The 22,727-nt window shown below is 46.3% G+C and overlaps 1 long non-coding RNA gene across 1 annotated transcript; it reads right to left on the minus strand.

The window, feature by feature from the left end:
- Window positions 1-9,340: 9,340 nt before the first annotated feature.
- Window positions 9,341-13,032, minus strand: LOC146762608 (uncharacterized). Its single transcript, XR_014939753.1, has 2 exons — window positions 12,770-13,032; window positions 9,341-10,247 (listed from the first exon to the last, which is right to left on the minus strand). It is a non-coding gene; the product is annotated as an uncharacterized LOC146762608 (long non-coding RNA).
- Window positions 13,033-22,727: the final 9,695 nt, after the last annotated feature.

Below are 22,727 nucleotides of genomic sequence, written 5' to 3' on the forward strand. Positions count from 1 at the left end.
CTCATAAGAGACGCCACTACTACTTAGATGGGTCCATTGTCACCACTCTCAGGTTGTCCTCGCTCAGGGGATGTGAGGAGTAAAGCTAACTACTGCCCTCTTGGTTGTGACCATCTGTTTTGTCCAAAAAGGGTGTGATTGGAACTTTGATGCCAATTGGAGTTGACTCCAAATGAGCACCATAAAAATTCGATTTGTGTTGGAGGCAGACCATTGAGGAAGGTAGCATTCAGGTGGTTTCCTTGATTAGACACCTACTTGTATGACTGGTGAACTAGAAGAAGAGGCTGGTCTGGTCTTTGTGTTCCAAAGTAGTGTGATGCAAGGGGGCCAGAAGCTGGACTGGAGTATCCAGAGGTCAAGAGCTCCTCCCCTCCATGCAATCCTGGAAGGAGGGCCCTTCTAGGCTTTGGGACAGCTGACACAGGCAGGACCTGCTCTGCCTTTCGAAGGAGGCAATTTGAGGCAGCGGCTTTGTCTTTTCTGGCTTCCTTTTCTTACCTTGTCCTGGAGACTCTGAATTTTGGATTCTCTTCAAGATCATGGAGGAACTTTCAAAAGACAAATCTGAAAAAAATATATTTTTAATCTCCTTCCAAATACTGGCCATGATTCATTCTATGTGTGCATTTAATACCAGTGCTTATCTCTGTGCCCTTGCGTGCTGCTCTATCGATTTTGATGATTCTGCTTATAGCAAATGTGTTTAAAATCATAAGACTAGACAGGATCTCCTGGGCTGCTCTGTCACATCTTCTTCTGTCACACACAGTCATAGTATGCAATCCTTTTCATAGCCTCACAGAGCTCCAGCCTAAAACTAGGCAGAACTTTGCCCCTAGGATTCCTGCAGGAAGGGCTTCTCAGCATTTTGTTCCTCCAGCAGTCATTAATTCTGTCATTTCTCATCTAAACATAGTCAAGGAATAGTTTGGAGGTATTTGCTCAATGGCCAACTTTCTCCTCAAGCCTAAATAAATCTCCTTGCCTAGCAGATGCATCAGATGATGGAGAACTTGTGGAGGCAGGCATGATCTCACATAGCTCTGAGATTTGGGGAGATGCTGGGGTCCATCAGGTGAGGGCAAAGGGCAGGGCTGGCACAGGAGAAGATCCCAGAAGTGCTGGCATGGACCTAAGCATTGCCAAGGTCTCTTTGAGCCCATAACCCCTGGCCTCACACTCCAGGCCTTTCTGGAAATATCCTCGCTGACGCCACCTCCATTTGCATTTGCCTTTTTGTAGCCACAAGATGCTTGTGGCTCTGAGCCATCTCATGCCTGTGTGATCCATCTCTGCTGCTTTGTGGATAAGCTGCCAACATCTAGCAGAAATTCTTGATGCTAGTGTCCAAGTACATGGCAGCACATTTTTTCCTGCTAAATTACTTCCCATTTGTCTCAGTCTCATCCTTAAGGGCAGTCAGCTCCTCCTACATCATATTCCAGCCCTTATCAGTACTCACAGTGACTCCCAGCTTCACGTCATCCCTGCTCTCTCTGCTCTGATCTTTTAAAGAAAACACAAATTAAGACAGCATCCAAAACAGCTCCTTGATGAACTCCACTGGGAACACACTGCCAGCTCTTAAATCCCCTTCCAAGCACAGCCTGCTTTCTACCCATTGGCTGGCTCCTGACCCAGACTAAATCTCTTCCACAACACCTTATCTTAATGAGCACGTTCCTGCTTAGCAGCAAGGAACCAGACAGACCTCATGTCCTCCGTGCTCTGACTTGAGCAAGTCAGGTGCAGACTACAGTTAGTAATCCTGTTCTGTCCTTCCTTGCATTTAGCATGTGCTGGCACATTTATTTAGCAGTGCTTGGGTTGCCCATTGCTGTCCCTGCTCCTTGCTCCTTCCCTGACCCCAGCTGCCATACTGGCTTTTGTCCTGTCCACAGCCTTCAAGAAGCCAGGTGCCTTCAACAAGCCAGTCTTGCAATTGAAAACAGTGGTTCTGATGTGTGGAATCACATAATTTGGAGGTATCTTCTCTCGACCCAACATTCTCTATCGCTGTGCTCTCACAGCTCATAAATTCCAGCCTTTGCATCCATTTCCCATTACCTGCTGCCCAACCCAATGGCTGCTACTGACAAGTGAGACAAAGCTTTGAATTCACACTGGGGCCTTAAAGTATTTAGTTCATGTTGGGTTGATGCCCAGATCACCTGTGCTAAGCCACATGCTTTTTGCATGTTTCCTTCAGCTTCATTCTTCTTTTGTTTACTGCTCTCCCTTCTGCTCTCAGTTGTTCTCCTCTGCATGTTTAATACTGCTGCTTTTAAAGTTTTATAAGCTTGGGCTGTATTTTTATGGGTGTAATATTCAGATGTTTTTACAATATTACATTTATTTTCTCCCACACTCACAGCTCCTTTGGTTGGTGCAATGGAGATTGCCTTAAAACTTCATGCGAGAAAAAGATCTGTCTTCCTTCTATTCCTCATTTCAGAGCCCTAAATCCTTTTTATGTCAAAGTACACTTGTGTATTTGAGTTCAAAGAAGTCAGGGACACAGAGAAGAAGCAACAGATGGCTGGTATCGCTGGGAAGTGAACTCATCCCTTCAGTTATCTTCTAGCCCTCCTGAGCACATTATGGAGTTATTTAGAGCCAGTTCCTCTCTGTTTTTCCTCTGTGGGAAGCTGAGAGGCATCGACTTTTCCAAGCTACAAGCTGGACACATCCGTCAGCCTCCAAGAGGATGGCTCACAGCCTGGGAGCAACTCAACATGCAAAGTATGGTACACAACTCCACAGCAAATGGCTGTGTGCTGGCACAAGTGGGTTCATGAAGGTCCTAGAGGTTGTGTTCAAGCTTTCTCTGTCCCTACAAAATTCTCTACAGGTGCACATGCATGAAGAAAACTCATCTACTGTTTTTTCAGGCCACTTGCTTGAGAGAAGGATGGGTGGAGTATGAACCCTATAAAAAACCTCATAATTTTGGGCCCCTTTGCTTTGCCCTGAAGATGAGTTAGATTCAAAGAAAACAAAATAAATGAACAAAAAAAAGATCACATTTGTGACATCTTTTGCTTTTACAGAGAATATATTGTATCCCCCGTGCAGAATGGATCATACATCATGTCGATGCATAATGGTCTGAGAATGGATGAGAATTTGCACGGAAACACCCCTAAGGTGCATAAGGAATGGTGTTAGATGCAGTAAATGTGTGGCAATCTCTTTCTACCCATTTTTAGAAGACAACTGCACACCTTTCCAGTGCAGTGGAAGTACATCTGCACTCACTCACTGAGCAAATCTCTTCTCCATTGAGCCTGCATGATTCCTGTGCCCTAAAGGGCCCCCACATCATATCACTCCATTTTTTCTTGTTCTCAGTCATTTCCAGCAAGCCTGAGTGCTGAGATTAGAAATCATTTTAACAGTGATTTCTCTCTATGAGAACAGGGCAGCTTTTTAAACCACCTACAAGCCTTTACTGAGCCAGTATACAGCAGATCTGAGTGCTGGGTGCTGCTCTTCCAAAACAGGGGAAGATGCGTGACTGACAAAAGGTCTGCAGCAGTCTCCAGCATTCCCCACACACTGATCCTGAGCCTTCCCTGGACAGCATAACAACAACCCATCATAGAATCACAGAATCATAGAACCCTTAGAGTTGGAAGGGACCTTTAAAGGTCATCTAGTCCAACTACCCTGCAATGAACAGGGACATGCACAGATAAATCAGGTTGCCCAGGGCTCGATCCAGCAATTCCCTTTCCCTTTCTTTCCCTCAATTAAAAAAAACAAAACCATAGTATCAGTTGCTGTCCATTTTACCCCAGGTAGATTTGGTGTCTTTGGGGTGGAGTCCCCTTCTGTGAAGGCTCTTCTTCACCTCCCTGCTGTTCAGCCCATTCCTGTCAGCAGGCAGCTTAGCACTAAGTTCACCCAGTCATAAAGAGGGGAGAGACAGTTTCTCTCACCTTCTGTTTTCGGTTGTGCCTACCTCAGTTTCACTTGAGGAAGTTTTCTCAGCAATTAAACCATAACTCAGCCGCTGAGTAGCACCATGGCGTGCACTTCCCACGCTGCCTTCAGACAATTGCACCTTCCTGAGCCTGTTACAAAACACAGCACAAACTGTGTTGTTCACTGCCACAAAACACCAGTCAAGCTACTCCTCAAGCACCATTTTCCTGTGATAGCATATTCCTTTAGTCTGGAGAAGTTTACTGTGTGTGTAGTGACTGTATGTGTAGAGAACAGAAGTTTGGGTAAATGGGTTGCCAGTCATCTGCTAAAATGCTTTGAGTCCATCTGGACCAAACCTAGCTCCAGCAGGGACACCCAGATTAGTGTGCCCAGGCCCATGTCCAGGCAACTGCTGAAGATCTCCAAGGAAGGGACTCTACAGCCTCTGGGCAGCCTGTGTCGGTGCTCTGTCACCTGCTCAGCACATATATGCTGCCTAGTGTTCTGTGTCTCCTGCATCCTAGTTTGTGTCCATTGCCTCTTGTCCCTGGAGGTGTTCCAGAGCCATGTGGATGTAGCACTGAGGGACATGGTCGGTGTGCATGGTGGGGGTGGGCTGGTGGTTGGACTAGGGGATTTTAGTGGTCTTTTCCAGCCTTACTGATTTTTGTGGCTCTATGATTCTGTTCAAAAATATTCCTGACAAATACTAGAGACAATTGCAGCCAGTACCCATCAGAGATGAGTGATGACATCAAAGCCATCATAATAACGTGGCCCCTGAGAGTAACAATGGGAATGGTCAGACAAGCCAGCAGCCCTCTCCCAGCAGTGAGAGGGCAGTGGCAGTGACCAGCTCAGACAGCACTGATTTTCTGCTTTCTATGATGTCCAACTCTTCATGCCTCTCCAGAGGAAACCAAGAGGCTTCTGCTCTGTGTCTGCAGCTAGCTTCCACCTTGGCAGAGGATGAGACGCTGTCTAGTCTCCTATATACCTGAGCCCAGAGGGATTATCTGAATGACAAACGTTAGACAAGAAAGCGTCTCTGCTAATCAGTATCTCAGGAGTCATACAGTGAAAGGGTGTGACTTGGCTCTGAGAGTCATGTTGTGATTGTGAGGTGCTGGCATGGCCCCTTGCAATGGGAAGGGGCTGGGATGTGCCTTGCCTCTGGTAAGGGGGCTGGCACAGAGTGGAGTGCTGGAGGAACTCAAGGCCAAGGACCAACCCCAGACCACCCACAGTATGATGAGAATTATCTTGGGATTAAACCAAGGGTCCTGATCCTTTGCCCCTGAGTGGGCTCATGAGACTTTCAATGAGCTTTGCCCTGGCTTTCCTTGCCCTAAAGACCCCAGCTGGTTGCTTCCAGCCAGGGGATGCCCAGTGTCCCCAGTGGATCCACAGCTCCTGCCCCAAGTTCCTGTGCACAGTGAGGGGACAGTTGCTGCTCTGCCCTCACAACCCACATGTGGTCCTGTCTGGGGCTGTTAGACCCCAGCGAAGGGATTTCAAGCACAAGCAGTCACTTCCAGGCTTGTTTATTTCCCTGATTTCCACGGAGGCGCACAAAGACCCTGCAGGCGATCCACACAGAACGCTCCTTATAAAAACCAATAAAAAAGCCCTCACTGTTCCAAATGAACTTCCCTCGGGGTCTGTTTCAGCCTGCAGCCTCAGCAGTAGCTCCCGCAGGAGCTGGGTGAGCCATGGGTTGCCCTCAGTGGGCACTGCACTCCTCTGCCCAGCTGGTTACGTCAGCACTCTGGGGTTATGCAAGCTCTGCTTACAGATACGCTTGCAGTTGGTCTTTTTAACCTTTATTCCCCAGCTCATCACATAGGGGGCTGAAATAAAAGCTTAGCCAATAAAGCTTCTGAAATAAAAGCTTAGCTGATAAAGCCCCATAATGTACTGGAAAAGGGAAAGCATGGCATCGGTAATAGATTATATTTGTGAGAAATTGAAAGAAGGAATAAAGAAGCCAATCGCAGCCTATAGCTGTAGCTGAATCTTCAGTAGGACTGTCTGGGCCAGCTGTATAGCATTTTTGCATTTGGTTGTTCAGATCCCAGCCAGGAGCACAAACAGAAAAGCTATGTCCTGCCTACATGGCCCTATCCCTGTCCTCTGCAGGCTGCAGCCTCCATTCCTCTTTCCTGAGCAGCAGGACAAAGCTGGAGGTTTAAATCAGGCACACCAAGCCAGGGATTACTGAGAGGTGCATGGGTGTTTGCATGGGGGATAAGAGCAGCTTATTTTGCAAGCCAGGGAGGAGTCATGAAGCTTTGCTGTCATTCTGCGGGCTCTGCAGCATGTTTAGCCTTCAACTCCAGCTAGCTGGTCCATGTTCCATCAGCTCCATCAAATGTCAGCCCACCCCACGCAGGTCTTGGTGGGAGAGAGGGTTCCAGAAGAACTTACATCTGAGATCCTACCATCACCACCATAAGTCTCAAAGGCAGGAATAAGTATGTCTGAAGCCAGCTCCCATCTTTGGCTCCCAGCAGTTTTCCTCTTCTGCCATGAGCTCATATTTTCAGCCCTCTCAATTATCCAGCAATAAAGCATGTAGCACTGTATTGCCTTTGAGGTACCATGTTTCCATGCAGCACTGTGCAATATTCAATATTAGGATGTTGTATTTGAGATAAGCAGCATTTTTAACGAACGTGGGAAGCAGTGAACCAGCACTCTTTTGGCTCACCATGCACACTGCCTGCAAAGAGGATGAGCAGGCAATGAGCAAGAAAGGAGATCTCCATGCCCTTTGAAGAAGAAACCTCTTGAATTAATAATCAGTACTTACGTCTAGCCGCAGATCCGGCGTTATTAGGAGGACCAACAGCAGCCAGGTATTTTTCACTAAGCATGGATTGCAAACCACATCACGATAGGATGTGTCAGTCTGTTGGGCTGTGGGAGACATTTAAAAATGACAGAATGGGGCAAACCTACCTCACCTCTCAACGCCTAGCTGGGCTTGGGATGCAGGGACACTGCCCCACATGTGCTGTGGCAGCCAGTGTGGCACACGCGGCACCCTGCGTTTCACACGTGGCCACTCCCCGGCGTCACCAGCTGCCCGCCTAATAAGCACTAATTCAATTTTTGGCTTTGTGCCTTCATCCTTTCACGCCTCCTCCTGAGCCGCTTTGTGCCGACGTCTGCTGATGTCAGGAGCTTTGGGACAGCGAGGGGAGGGTGAGGAGTGGGGGAAGCTGGGGCTGGCTGTGAGTGGGACAAAGCACAAGCGCCTCGGGAGCCTTGGGATGGTGGGAAGAGCACCATGGGCAGGCACTGCGTGGCTGCATCCAGGAGCGGGGATTAACGTTTTGAGTCGGTGATGTGGGAAGTCGTCTGTCATGCTCTGAGTGGAAGATTACTGAGCTCAAACTCGGCATGAAATTCAGGAAGAAAATCCTATCACAAGCCAAAGAAGTGTAGCCACGTGCTCTAATCCTGCTGGAGGGGGATGAAAAACAACAGCACAGCCTTAAGGTTCCTGTTTCACTACCTCAGCCCAGCTCTCAGGAAGCACACTGCTACAGGACCAGGCTAAGCACTGTTATTCCAGCCATCACCCCTGCTCTAGTGCTTGCTGGAGGTCAGCTGGGCACTGCCTTTCTGTGTCCTTGGTCACAACTGGCCAAGCGGTGGGGTAATGCAACATGACATGAACTGGGAGCCTCCCTCCTCCACTGTGCATCATGTACATACACGGATGCCAGCTCTCAAGCATCTCTTGATGGACTGTGCTTCAGGCCAGCAGTAGGCTACCAGTCAGCCTGCAGAGCAGATGAGTCACTGCTGAACGCAAAGGAGAGGCTAAGAGCTTCACATAGCTTCCTGGCTCTTACGACAGACGGAACAATTGCCATCATAAATGTTCCAAACAAATTTATAAAACATAAAGCATTAAGGCCGGAGCAGTTCACAGGGTGAAGAGATCCTGTATAAGCTCCTCAAGGATGGGAGAAGAGAAGGATATGCATTGCCTTCACCCACATGCTCACTCAACCCACCGCAGTTCTGCTATCAGAGGTAGATGTACCATGTGGCTGCAGAGAGGATTTGTGCTCTCAGAAGTAGTCTTGCCTTTACGGAGGGTTCTGGGTTTTGTCCTAGGGCTAGGCCTGCTTTCCTCCCTGCAGCAAAGCAAGACCACAGCTTTTGTGCACCACAGCTGAAAAACAATTCAAGCTGCAACAAGATGCAATACAAAGATTTGGAATCAAGTGGTGAGAGAGCTGGAGAAAAAAGAAAAACCTCAGTGAAGGGATCATCACAGATGAGACAGAAAAGAAACTTTCCAGAGAACCATGGAACATCCTCTACAACATGCCATGTGCCCAAAGGAGATGCTCAGCTTTACATCAGCATTGCCCCAGTTATGCAAATTGCTCATTGGTTTGTGAAGCAGGACAGCAGTATTTTGCTTGCTTTGCTCCCAGCTGTAGTGCACTGCTCCTGAGGCATATGATGAATGACCAGAGACACACTGGTGCTGGTAGGTGCAAGGGTTGCACTTCAGAGCCCCACTCCCACCACTGGGGCTTGTTCCTTAGGCAAGAGACAGAAGATCATGGGAATAATAGAATTGTAAGGATTGGAAGGGACCTCTGGAGATCATGAAGTCCAACCGTGTGCTAAAACAGGTTCCCCACCATAGAAAGGAGGTTATGGGTAATAATCCATGTTATAATGTGCTTCTCCAAGGCAGCCAACCAGGCTATGTTCACAGGGCATGGGGCACACTCATCCTCCAGCACTGCGTCTATCCTTCAGGCTGTGAGCAGTGGGTGATGCAGGGATGCTGGCCCTATCACTCACCCTGATAACCAGGAATGGTCTGGCTGATTGCTGAGATCCTTTTTCTCCTGGAGCAGAGGCTTTGGTAAATCTGTCAGGGAAGCAGTCTCAGTGGTTTATCAAGGAGACAAACTTCCCACATCCATAGATAATACAGCACAGGGAACATTTTTGTGCTCAAGATTCCTCTGGGATATTGAGAAATTCTACTGACAAAGTTCAGAGCCAGGAGAAATAATCCCAAAGGCATCATTCTTGTAGATATGTCCAACACAGCAATTGCATTAGCCAGCTGCTAGATACACTAAACGCCATATTATCAGACAAGAGAACCTGGCTTTTCTGTACCATGCTTTCAGCTTTTTGCCCTGATCCTTCTACTGGAGATATGCAGGAAAGCTTTGAGCCTTGGAGGTTCCCTGAAATCTGTCACAACTCCTTGCAAAACCCTATTTAATGCTCCACTTAGGTGCCAAACTATGCTAGTTTCAACATTTTTTCACTTCAGCCTAATTCAGAAATCTTCTTGGACCAGATCCCTGCCATCACAATTTCAACAGTAATCCTTAGACCACAGACTAAGACTCAGCAATTAGTGCATGCTGATTTATTCCCATATATATTCACCGCAAGGATACAAGACTCCACAGACACTATGCAAATAGCGTATAGCAATAAATGCAAAAGCCCCATTTGAATTTACAACATCAATATTCATACTCTGAAAATTAAGACTTCCTTTTGTCTATCTGCATATAGTAAATAATGGCCAACACAAAGGACTGCAACTTTTACAGAAATATTTCTCATCATGGGAAACTGGCTGCAATGGTCCCAGTTTTCTCTTTATTTTTCTACTAAAGAAAAATGATAAATAAAAAAGAGAAAGCTAAACTTTGCATTATTTGCAGGGAGCATATCTGGTGTGCAACTGCAAAACTTTCAGTCCTGAAGTATGAAATTATTATCTGTTGGTTTTGCATGTCTGAAATGTTTGTTTTTAGATTAACTTCTTTTCATGGAAAATTTGGTCCGAAAACCAATAGGGCTGTATATCAGCTTTGAAATCCCAGCTCCCAGGCCTCCTACAATGTCCAAGAGCTGCAGTCTCATGTGTCCATAACCAGCTGAGCACTTGTTCCTGGTAAGGTGAGACGCTGCCCTAGATTTTCTGGCAGAGTTGATATTGGTTGTTGACAAGCTGGCCACCTGTTAAGCCTCCTGGCCAAATCTGACAGCACCACTGTTCCTGAGGTGCTGCAAAACTCAGATCCTTTGGAAATGTACATATACAGGGCTGAGTTGTGGACTCAAATCCTTTGGAAATGTACATTTATGGGGCTGAGTTGTGAACAGTCCTCATGAAATGGCTTACCAGGACCCTCATCTGCCACCATCACTGAAGAGGAAAGAAAGAAGAACAAGAGTGGTTGGATTCATCCCAATTGAATCATCGTGTTCTCTAGGATGGGAAACACGTCCAGTAGGCAGAGGCACATCTGCAGTGGGATAGAAAATGAGAAGAACAAAGGCTTAGCAGTAATATCAGTTTTGTTGGCTACTATCATAAAATGCAGAATATTGGAGCACCTTCTGGACCTTATGCTACCATTCTTCAGCATCTTCAGGAAAATGTGGCCTGTAGCAAGGAATGATCTGTGCCTCAAATTACCTGAGATGAGCATAGGTGTCAGTTCTGCTCAGTCTCCGGGCAGTGGAGGAGCTGGTTCCTCTCTCACAGCTCCCTACAGGTTTTTAACACCATGAGCAGTCAGGTTGAGCTGGTGTGATTTAGCCTCAGTCTTTGCAGCCTGTTTCCAACTACCCCCTTCCTATGCCCAGCAACATCATCCAAGACAACTTGCTCCATGGTTTTCCTAGAGATTGAGGTGAGACTAGCTGGGCTGTGGTCTCCTGGTTCTTTCAATCTTTTCTGATAATGAATACAATATTTGACTTTCTCCAGCCCTTGCAGTGTCTGATCTTCACAACCCATTAAAGATGACATAGAGCAGCCTTGTGAGGATAACATCCGTTTTCTTTGGCACCCTTAGACACAGCCTACCATATCCCAGGTGTGATTCAGATCTCTCAAGCTATCCCTGACTTGATTCTCATAATCTCTGGTCATTCTCCCTTCCTTTTCTAACTCGTCTTTAAGCAGAGAGGCTTGGGAGATCTCGATGATGAATTGTGCAGTAAAGAAGGCAATGAGTACTTCAGCCTTACCCATTTTTGCTGTCTCTAAACCATCTGCCCACTTCAGTAATGGGCCACCAAAGAAGATGCAGCTTTTGTCTCCTTGTTTTTAGTTTCTCTATGCTCAGTACCACTCTTCCGCTCACCAAGTGAAGGCAGAGATGTCTGATAGGGAACACTGTAAAATGAGAAGTGAAGGTGCGCTTACAGCTAACTTACAGTAACAGGAAGAAGGCACATTACATCCGATTCAAAGTGCTGACTCTGCCTGCCCTGCAGAGGCTCTTCTGCTATATAATTACAGCTCAAAGATCATGTTCATTCAGATCTTAGTGGATCAATAGCCTACAGCCTCCCTCTGCAACCTTGCTCCTACACCTGGGTCCAGAACAAGCTGATCAGTGCTTCTCCTGAGACCTAAAGCATTGAAGAGTCCCTCATAGAACAAAAGGAAGGTCACAACAGATAGGAGGCAAGAGGATGTCCAGCATCCAGGGATAATAATCATGGTTCCTACAAACAACATTTAAAAATAACAACAACTCAAGCTTGTGTAGCTTACAGAAAAGATCCTATAGGAGAAGGTGATGGCCTCATGTGGAAGTCCCAAAAGCCCAGAAGTGGAGTTACTCCAGGCCTGGAGAAGGAAGGCACAAGCCTGATAGTCCCCTCTGAACCTCATAGCTGGGGAAGAACTGGCTATGAGTTGAAACAGGTCAGGAACTTTCTGAGAGTAGAATTTTGGCTGTAGCACTTGTGGTTCATGTGGGAGCCAAGAGCCCAAGGCCTCCCAGGACGCAGTCCTGGTTTCACACCGGCCCTGGGCAGGCTGTGAATTGAGAAGTGATGAACCTTTGTGGCTGTGACTGGGTGCAGGAACAAGAGAGGCTGTAGCTGAGATGTCCTGCTGCTTGCACTGGCTGTCACACAAAATTTTCAGCCCAAAAAAATAAATAAATAATAATAATGATAATAATAATGCTCATGCAAAGCCTCTCCAGGAAAAATCCCCACATTGCAAAATACCATCCTCAGCTCATGCCAGGACCACAGAAAGTGGTCTTGGCACCTCTCACTGCCCAGTGCTTTGCCTTGCAAAACCACAGCCAGAAGATCTGATATGGCCAGCTGCTCCTCCATTATAGGTGATAATGTGGGAAACTGAAAGATCCCTGATCTCCTGTTGGAGCCTGGAGTTGTTTTCTGAGCTGGCAGCAGGAGACAGTCCCTGCTTCTGTCCACTTCCTCCCCCAGTAAGCCAAGCAGGTGCAATGCTGGGGAAACACATGGCTTCAGGGCCATCTCCTGCCACAGTCCCCTCACTGGCAGCACCACTTTTCTCCCAGAAGCTGCATGTTTGGTGGTCATTCTTTACAGCAAGCTGGTACTGTAGAAATAATTATCTTTTCACGTGTAATTTGCAGAGAAATATTCCAGCTTGGAGAACGATGAGCTGCGTTAACAGGACCCAGCAACCCCTGAAGGGGCTGGTTCTTACTTTCCCTTGAGCACTGTCACCCAATCCTGCTCGAAACATAGCTCAGGAGAGATTATGTGACCACGGACGTCATCGCTGCTAACAATTGCGCACTCTGCTTTGTGCTTTTTCCCCTCCTTTATGTTTTTCTTTTTCTTTTTTTTTTTCTTTTTTTTTCTTTTTTTTTGCCAAATTCTCCTAAGAGAGGCAGTTTCTGCCTGGCAATGTGAAATGTTACCTTTATCACTTCTCTCCAGCACCGGCGGTATTATAGGTTGTCAGTCTAAAAAAAGCAGCATTGTTTGACGGTGCAAAGCAGGCACTGAGCCGGCAGCATCCACTCACCACATCAGGCTCCAGAGGTGGAAAGGGCCCCATTAGGTGCTGACACACATGTGGCGTGGCTCTTCCTGGACGACTCCCGCTCAGACGTTGAACCTATAAATATAGATCCCTATGCACGCACAGGCAGTGCCGTTCAGCCAGGAGCTCCATCACCATCACCCCCACTCCCACCCTCCTCCCCCCCCCGGCCGGGATAGATGCAGAGGAGTGCAGTGGGGAGAAAAAGAGGAAAGATTGCTCAGTGCTGAAACATCAGCAGTGACGCAGATACCTAAGTGGGTCAGATGGGAAAAGTGATGATAATGAGTTCACATGGAAGTTTTTTTTTTTTTTTTTTTTTAAACAACACCTAATGGTGAAGGTGAAGCAAAGACAGAGGCTGGGGTTTGGAGCTGGCTGGGCTTGTCGATGAGGAATGGGGTATGAGCCTTCCTCCCCACTGCCAACACTGACTTTTCCATTTCTTTGCCAAAGATATGAAACAGATGGGAAGAAAGGGAGGACAGGCCCAGATAGGGATTATTTAAAAGCAATAACAACTGAGAAGTTTCCATGATGAAATCTGATTCTTGCAGAGAGCACGTGTGCACTGGCTCTTCATTATCGCATTGCAATCAGCTGAGTGTGTGGTATGCCTGTTATCTCCTTGCAAGCATCCCCATGCTGATGTGCCATTAAAGGGAGGTGTGTAATGCAAAGAGCTCCACAGGAGGCAGAACAGGGATTTGTGTCTCCCTAAGACAGGCCTGCATAAGAGGTGCTAGCAGTCTCAAATGACTTCTCTACAAAATGCAACAAAATGAAGCCTCTGATGTTAATATCCCCATCTATTTCCTTAAAAACGCAGAGCTGCTGCCTGCTTGAATATTGTCAAAAGCAATTACTTTGGGCTACAGTATTTCTGCCCATGGAGAACACAGCAAAGGTTGAAGATAGGCCATGGAACAAGAAGTCACACAATGGGATCTGTGCAGGTCACCTAGTCCAGCCTCCCTAGAAGTAGGGCTACAATCAACACAAAAACAGCATGGCTACAGTTACCAGGGTTTTTAAACCTTCAGGGAGACTCTTCAAAGAGATTCATCGAGGAGCCTCTTCTGGGCAGCCTGTTCGGGTACTTTACCAAATACAAATGTAGGCCAACCCAGCATATCCAAAGAAGTGCAAAAAGCTGTGAGGGGTCTGGAGCACAAGTCTTAAGGGCAACAGCTGAGGGAACTGGAATTACTCTGTTTGGAGAAGAGGAAGCTCAGGAGAAAACTTATCACTCTCTACAGCCAAATGAACAGAGGTTATAGTGAGGTGGAGGTCAGCTCTTCTCCCATGTAAGTGATTGGACAAGAGGTAATGGCCTCAAGTTGCACCAGGGGGCGTTTGGATTGGACATCAGGTAAAAACTCTCAGGAGTTGGGTTGACGCAATGGCACAGGCTGCCCAGGGAGGTGTTGGAGTCACCATCCCTGGAGGTGTTCAAGAGCCGTGTGGATGTGGCACTGAGGGACATGGTTGACTAGATGATCTTCTAGGTCTTTTCCAACCTTGATAATTCTGTGATTCTGTGATGGTTAGTTAGCATGGTGGGGATAGAATGGTTTGACTAGGTAATCTTAAGGGTCTTTACCAAATTTAATGATACTATGATTCTATAATTCTAATATACAGGTGTAGATGACTGTGTGGGAACTCATATCTTTTCAAATGGATGAAGAGGTGGCATCATTCCCAATGCACAGCCCTGATTTAATGGAAAGTGGAGGATAAGCAGGAGGACTGGAGACATTGCTGCCTGCAGACTGACATCAACCCAGAGACCAAGCCCTGCTCTTGGGAAGGAATTTTGTACCTTTGAGAAGATTATCTTGGAAGAAGCACTGTCATGCAGCCTGAGCTCCCCAGACAGGAGGCAACAAGCAAAGTGTTGTGAAGTCACAGCTTCATCTTTGCAGCCATCAGTGTATGACTGCAGCATCCCTTCATTTGCTCTGGGCAAGCTGAAAAGGACTGCTGTTGTGCTTTTTTGCCTCAGCATTCCTTAGCTGCTTGTCTTAGTCCTAGTTAATTTGCATTGATGGGTTACTGTGTACAGCATGGATATAACCCATCAATAACCTTCATGCATAGTGATTTTTGCTGTATTGGGCAAGCACACAGAGATGTCCTGGAGCCTGGAAGTTTTCTGTTGTGCATAAACCCCAAGATGCCATCTGAAGGGCAAATGAAATCAGTGCCTTTCCAAAGGGGAGAGTGCTGATTCACCCCATGTTTGTATCCCTGCACTTTTTCCATGTAGAATACCTTTCAGAAGCATCTTTCTGCTCTTGCTAAGTGCTTTGCATCTCCTTCACCTCCATTGCCTCTTTCCAATTACATGGCTGCATCCTTTTCCTTTTCAGAGCTCTCACACACAAGCCCTGTGCACTCTCCGGTGACAGTGCAGTGCACAACATGGGCCTGGAGCTTGTCCTGCCTTGGTGCAGTGTGAGCTTCAAGAGTTTGCTTCCAGTGTTACCCTTGCTGGGATGCTAAAGGTGACAAGCACTATTATGCTACACCTGGGCCACTCAGATCTCCTAGATGCACAGTCAAATGTCACTGCCTAACCACAGATAAACCTCCATGCAGGAGTCTCCAAGAGAGAATTACTCACAGTGATCTCTCTGAGAGATAATCATCCACTGACTAGAGAAAAAAACCCAACACAATTTCAAGAGATGTTTGAGAGCAGACACTCTTAGCTCTGGCAGCAGGTGCCCGGTAAGAGTCTCATTATGTCCAATGAATAACTCACAGAGAAGCTCTCAGAGCTCTTGTCCCCTCTGGAGTGACATGCAAAAGTGGTGTGATCTGTTCCAGAGCTTACAGGAGAGTTCAGCTATTTGTTTCTGATTAATCACCTTTCTAAAAAGAAAATTCTCATCAGAAGTCTGGGAAAAACAAAAAGTAAATGCTCATCGTAATGACAATAGCACAAAATTAGGATGAGATTATGTAGCACCACCGTTTGCAATGAGGGGATTCCAACCTTAGGCTGGTTGAAACCAGAGGAGAATTCTCTCTCTCATCTTGCAGGGAAACCCCCCTCCAGCAACCACTTAGCTGGATTAAAATTGTAACCAAGGACATTTCCCAAGGAGGGTGAGTAATAGTTTCATAACTGCGCATACCCTGCATTTGACATCTCTTTGCCTTTCAATTAGCCACGTGTTCACAGACGCTTTCGTTTCGGCACTCTTGTGTGGGATTATTTATTTTATTTCTGTTTCTAAGAAGCTTCGTGTAATAAGGTGCAGAGCTCAAAACGGTTTAATATTTGATTGTGGAAGAGGGCAGTATCACTGAATAAGGTTAGAAGTGGGTGCTTATAGCATTAAGAACGTTCATACTCTGCTTTTGAGATTAGAACTGTGAAACTATTATAACCCTATTTTTTTCTTTCTCTCTATCAGTCTTTAGCTTTTCCCTCAGAGGAGCGCAGACAGTGCATTTGGTCCCATGTGCAGACACTGGAGAAGTTCACATGAGACTTTGGATGAAAAGTCCTTTGGATGAATATATCCTCCCACTGTTCAGAACAAGCAGACAGGAGAACCAGCTGAGCTCACCAAAAGGCTTGGAAAGGACATCACCAGGGCCTGAACATGAGGGCAGGTAGCCGTCCTGAAGGCTTCAGACTGTACAAATGTGTCTGGTGAAGTGAGCGTCCATTTCCAAGTGCTCAGGCTGAGTGTGAACTGCAACTGATGTGAAAACGCGGACAGATTATTCAGAGGCTGAATTTTGGAGAGCCAGTCTGGAAGTTCTGGCTACTGATGGGGAGTCCAGCACTTGGAGCTCACATTTTAGGACAAAGCTGGCACGGGATATTGGACAAGTGATACCACTTGCAGGGCCAGTTTTGGCACCAGGGAAGGGAAACCAAAGGTCATTGTAACCCAGCATGGTGGAAAGGAAGGCCAGCAGCCAGCTTCAAATCTCACCTCACACCTCTTGATGGCTCCTGGAATGTGTCTCCTCTCACACTGCTCAGAGATGCTGTCAGGACTTATCCCACAAGCAGATGTGAGTGGGGAGCAGTTAAGTAAAGCAAAGAACTTTGCCATGAAATTCATTTTCATTTTCCAGAAGATGGGGTGAAATCATCATATCGGGGCAAAATGGCAGAGAGAGTTAAAAAGGGAAAGCTATTTGCTTGCCACGGACAGGTGAAAAGGAGTCCCATAAAGGTGGCTGAGAATTATCCCATTTTACAAACAGTGACGGAAGGGAAGAGGAAAGACATTTTCTGAGACCTGCTGTTGAGATGACCATTGCTCTGGCTTCATCCAGAAGGATCAAGCCATGATGTAGTCTGCCTGCCTGTACCCCAAAAGCAGCCTTCTCATGCCCCTGGTGGTCTCTGGAAGAGGAAGGGAGAGGAGTAAGAGAAACATGGGAGCAGAGAAGATGATAATTCTGTTTCTGCTTCAGCAGCATTTCAAAGCAAATCAGCATGATCTGGTGGGTCATAACCCTGCACATAGCAGGGGTTGGGGCTCATTCATCTTTAAGGTCCCTTTCAACTTAAGCCATTCTATGATTCTATGAAACTCATGCTGTATGCTGGAGCCACATTAAGAGAAATGAAGCCAGGTGCTTATTTTGGGAGATGAAGCATTTAGAGTTCAAACCAAATGGCACAGGATTCCCTGACCAACAGTACTCAGTGGAAGCAATCTGAGATCTTTGTTACATCTCATGTCCTAGTTGGGCATTTGGAAAAGAGGATCACAGAGTCATAGAATCACTAAGAACTGGTATGGCACATGGGACTCCTCAGTGCAAAAGCACTCACAGCTGCTTGTGACAAGACAGGTAGGATGGCTGGGTTACTTGAGGCCTCTCCTCTCTGAAATAGCATCCAGAACCAATGTTACTCTGGACACCACCAGAGCTCACTTCAGCTTGGCCTTCACTGTGTGCCACCTGTGATAACCAGCACCTCCTGAAACCTGGGAGAGCCAAAAAAAAGTCTGAGCCAAAACCTGGCCATCCGAAATCAGTGACACAGGGGCTGCTGCCAGTGGAGAGGGGGTACATACATGCAAGGTCAGTGAAATGCAATGTAAAAATGGTGATGCTGAGAAGTGGCCACAACAAGCAAGGGCTGAAGGTACTAAAGCAAATGAGAACATTTCAGGCAGAAGGGAAGCGTGAAGCTTGCCAGGAGGCTGCTGAAGTACTGGTTTATAGATGAGCTGACAGAGCGATTTAAAAGGCTAAGGACACTACAGAGAAAATGATCTCTTTGGGTTATTGCCGAGGATGTTTGGACAGGTATTTGCACACTGGATTTTAAGGATAACAAAAGGCAGAGTCTTCACCTGGCACCGAGGTATGAAAAGAAATGTAAACCAGTGTATTGAATAACAAATTATGGGAACCCATAAGATTTCCTGCCTGAGTTCTCAGGAAGAAGATTTTGATAGGCCCAGGCACTGGCAAGGTGTGAGGTATGGATATGACATGAACAAAGTGCAGATGATGTGGTGACACCTGTGGCAAAGACATGAAGTGTAATGGGATTGCAAGTGCTGGCACCAAGGAGAAAGAATTAGAAGGAATGGCTTTATGATGTGCCAGATGATGTTCAGGTTGGATGTTAGGAAACATTTCTTCTCAGCAAGGGTGGTGATGCAGTGGCACAGGCTGCCCAGGGAGGTGGTGCAGTCACCATCCCTGGAGGTGTTACAGAGCCGCGTGGATGTGGCACTGAGGGGTGTGGGCGGTGGGCAGGATGGGGTGGGCTGGTGATTGGACTGGGTGATCTTAGTGGTCTTTTCCAACCTTAAAGATTGTATGATTCTGTGAAACGCTTGTGTTCAGCTGGCCAGTAAGTTCTGTCCCTAAATACTAGAAACATGGACACCTTGTGTTATCTGTTGGGTAACTGGTGAGCCTACGCGGGAGAAGGGAAATTAATCCAGGCAATAATAGATTTGTGAGCTTAGCCCCAGAAGTATGATAGGCATTTGACTAATTTTGAAGGGAGGAACAATAAAAGACATGGAGTTTAATAGAAAGTAGTATAAAATGCAACAGGGAGGTTACCAAAAATAGATCTGACCTAACTCTATATATAAAGATAAAAATAGCTGAGATTCCAGTCAAGATAATGCCATATACCTCATCTCCTTGGCCTCCAAGCATACTACATTTTCCACTTCCCTTCTAATTAGTGTAGAAATAAGTTAAGTTAGTGAGACCTAAGAGAGTAAGGAATAGTCCAAGGGTGAGGTGTCTCCAGGAGTGGACCAAGATTCCAGGTTGTGCTGAAGCTCTCTCTGTTAGCAGCAGTAGCTTTGAAGCTATGCCTCCATCACCTCTTAGGGTTTGGAGAAACATCACTGTGGGTGGGGTAAGCCAGATAAGTCAGATCTGATGTTCTGAATGTACCTGGCCAGTGGCACCAGTTGTGGCCAGCTGTGTGCTCTCGTGTCTCCTGTGTCCTCCAGTCTGCCATGCTGGCACCCTCCAGTCCCACCTCTTCAGGATATACAGTGTTGCAGATAGCACGTATCTCATCTGTTGGCTAATTAAAATTTTCTAGCAAAGACTCAGTTTGCAACAACTCCTTTTAAGTTGTTCCAACAGTTATTAATTAATCCCACTGTTACTACGATAGGACTTCGCTCGCTGCCTTTTCACCAGATGCCCGCACAGTGCAGCCTATGCTCAACCAACAACAGGCAAGGGGACATTCTGTCTGGTGGGAGATGCCTATGTTCATCCAAGGGATGTCCCACCACCACGCCATGCTACTGGCATTGGACCAGCACGCCATGCAGCATCCCAAAATGTCTGCAGTGTCTGGCAACTGACTGAGCTTGGCAGGCAGACACTGGGCTCCAGCAGAACTGGGCTGGTTCCAGCACAGACAGTGGTTCTGTGCTTTCTCTGACATCCACTCCTCTCTCTCTTCTTTCCTGTGGATTTCTGTGGGCATGGAAGTGTAGCCGTTGCTCCTTGGGACTGAGTATTTCTCCCTCTCCTGCCTCATCCATTAGTGACGCACATCCATTCCGATGCTGTTGCTTTTTACTTCTCTCTCTCTTTACTTTTTTTCCCCCTTTCTCCCCTATTTTTATGACGCACAAAGTCAGGGTTGTCATTATTCTATATTTGCATGGATTAAGCTGCCTTCATCATCTATTAGCTTCCAAACGATAAGAACCCACATACAGGCTCCCTCATTATGTATGCTGCCTCTGCCCTCCCTTCCTGATTGCTTCTGGCCCATACTCAAGCTCCAGGAGCCAAATGGCTGTCTCATGCACAAATGCCTCAAAAACAATTTTTTTTTTAGTGTTCTTTTCATAAAAGGAGATGTGTTTTCTTCCACGTTGGGCTGTCTTGGCTGCCTCTTTTTAGTTAGCAAATCGCTTAGGATTTCTCTCAAGTTTACACTTCTTCCTTTTTTGGACCGGTAATAAAGTTGTATGCAAAGAAAAACAACCTGATCTATAACCTTGAGCAACAACCTTGGGCTGTATGCATGATGGAGCTATTTTCAAGTCTTTTACAGTAATTGTAATTATTGTATTATTTTCTTAATTAAAATTACTTCCCATTGTTTACTCAACTTGTGGGTTTAAAATAAGAATAAAGAAGAGGAAAAAAAATACACAAAAAAACTATTCTGGAGTCAGAGAAATGGAGAAGCCTGGGAAATCTCCCCATTGGTATTGGGGGAGTGAAAGGGAATGTATGCACGATTTGAATGCAAGTGATTTGCTCATCTCCTTAGCAGTACAACAGCAGAAAGCTGGATGGACAGGCTAAAACTGTCAGGACCTGATGACTGATAAAGCCTACATATGAATTCAGAATCAATACTTCTTGAGAAACTCTTAAAAAAAATCAGCCAAAATGCATTTGGAATTTGTTTTGGAAAGCCCTCATTTCTGGAGAGGAGCAAATGCCTGAAAAACTTGTTCACCAAACAAGTCAGCCAGCCAGCAACCTGCAAGCCTCCTAAAACTGACAAGCCAAAGAGCAAATAAATCCAGAATACACTAGCCAAACTCAAATTGGTTTCTTCCATACTGATTTCAGTGACTTTTATGGGGAGGGAAGGCATCTTTGCTGCCCTCACTGCACGCAGCACGGTATTTTAATGCTGGGGATTATCATCTCGTTGAGCAGTGCTTCATCTCTGTGCTTCTGCTCAGGATGGTGGGCAATTAGATCACAGCTTATCAGGAGTAAAAGTCAGTTTCCAGATAAGTAGAGTGTAACACGTGGATTAAAGTTGTCAGTTAATTAAAGAGGCCAGGACTTAAGCTGCAGATAGGGCTGTGTTTCGTGAAGTAATACTGCAAGAGATAGTGCCATTCTGATGGTCCCGGAGGAGGGTGGCTGAAGTGTAGAGGTGCAAGGTTAATTACCAGAAGTAATTACAAATGCCATGTTTGAGGGCCCCAAGCCTGCTCTTTGTGGAGTAGACTCAGGCACAGAACACAGATGCAGGGCAGATCTCCCTACTCAGGCCCCTGATGCAAGCACTGATGGAGCAGCCAGCACAGCCTGGGATGCTTGGCATGGCATTTTCTTTAACCCCAGAGAAAGCAAGAGTATGCTAGACTGATGAGCCTTCCAGCGGACATAAAGCCTTTCCTTTGTGGGCTAATTGTTCTTTTTTTTTTTTTTTTTTTTTTTTTTTTTTTTGTGAGATTCTACTTCATGTCTCAGCAAGCAGCACCAGAACAGGGCTGGTGGGAGCACTGGATCTCCAGGGTGGACAGCCATGTGTACCATGTGCACAGCTAATATTTTACCTGCCCAGGGCAGGAAGAAACCCTGAGGAAGACCTACTTTGCAGTGGATGGCAGTCTTAGCTCACACATCAGAGCCGTTCAGCATTTCTTTGCAGCTTTGTGGTCTTTAAAGGAAAGAGAGGTCTGTGCAAGGCACACCAAAAAAGGCAGGCACCACTTTGAAGAGCTCATGCTTGAAGCAAGCTTCTCTTGAATCATCTGCATGCATTACACCAAAACGCACTTTGCACCTTGTGAATTTTCTTGCTGAAAAGCAAAAGGACTTCCTCCTTCGCACCCCATACTTCCTTGTGCAGACAGTACAATTTACTTTAAAGCATAAATGAAAGTAGATTCCTAATTCTCACTGCTCCCAGAGGGCAGCGGACAGCCCAAACAAACGTTCACTTTGTTCCTGGTTTTCTCCTACTGCAGCTTTCTCTCAGCAGAGCGGCAGTTTGCACAGAAGACTGTGTACAGCACTGCCCTCCATGGTGATTCACACCAGGTCGGTTCTGAAAGAGGTGTAACTCCACGGTAGCAGTTAAAAGAGAGGCTGTGAACTTCAGATCATGTGAGTGGAGGGTTTAAATAAAGATCAAGGCAGATGAAATTTGCCTTCCGTTCAATTAGGTTGTGTAAGCCTCCAGCATCCTGCCAAGTCCCCATTGCTTTACTCCCCATTTTCTGCTCCAGAAGTGAGAGCTTTTCCAAACCACCCAGAACCTGTGGAGCAATAAATTACATCTAAAGCTGGTTGATAAGAAAAAGCTAAGGCAGAATCATTCACATCAAATTTTGTTTATTTTGAGGAAAGAACCAAAGAATAATTCAAATTGGAAGGGACTTCTGAAGGATGTCTGTCCCTCATTTGGCTCAGAGCAGGGCTACCTCCATGCTTAGGTCATGTTGCTAAAGGCCTTGTGATGATCTTCAAGATGAGAGATCCCCCAGCCACTTCAGACAGCCTCTTCCAATGATGAGACACTCTCATGTAAAGCTAACTGGAGTTTATCTCTTGTGCCTGTTGCCCCACCTCTGCTGCAGACTTTCAGAAAGGACCCAGCTCCTTTTTCTCCATCAACTCGTTCCAGTGGGAATTGTTGTCACCAGGCCCCCCAAGCCTGTTCTGCAAAGCTATTTTCCTCCCTGTTGTTCCCCAGCTC

The sequence above is a fragment of the Coturnix japonica genome, chromosome 1 (genome assembly GCF_054131305.1).
Source record: "Coturnix japonica strain WE chromosome 1, WE-NBRP24, whole genome shotgun sequence".
Taxonomy (NCBI): domain Eukaryota; kingdom Metazoa; phylum Chordata; class Aves; order Galliformes; family Phasianidae; genus Coturnix; species Coturnix japonica.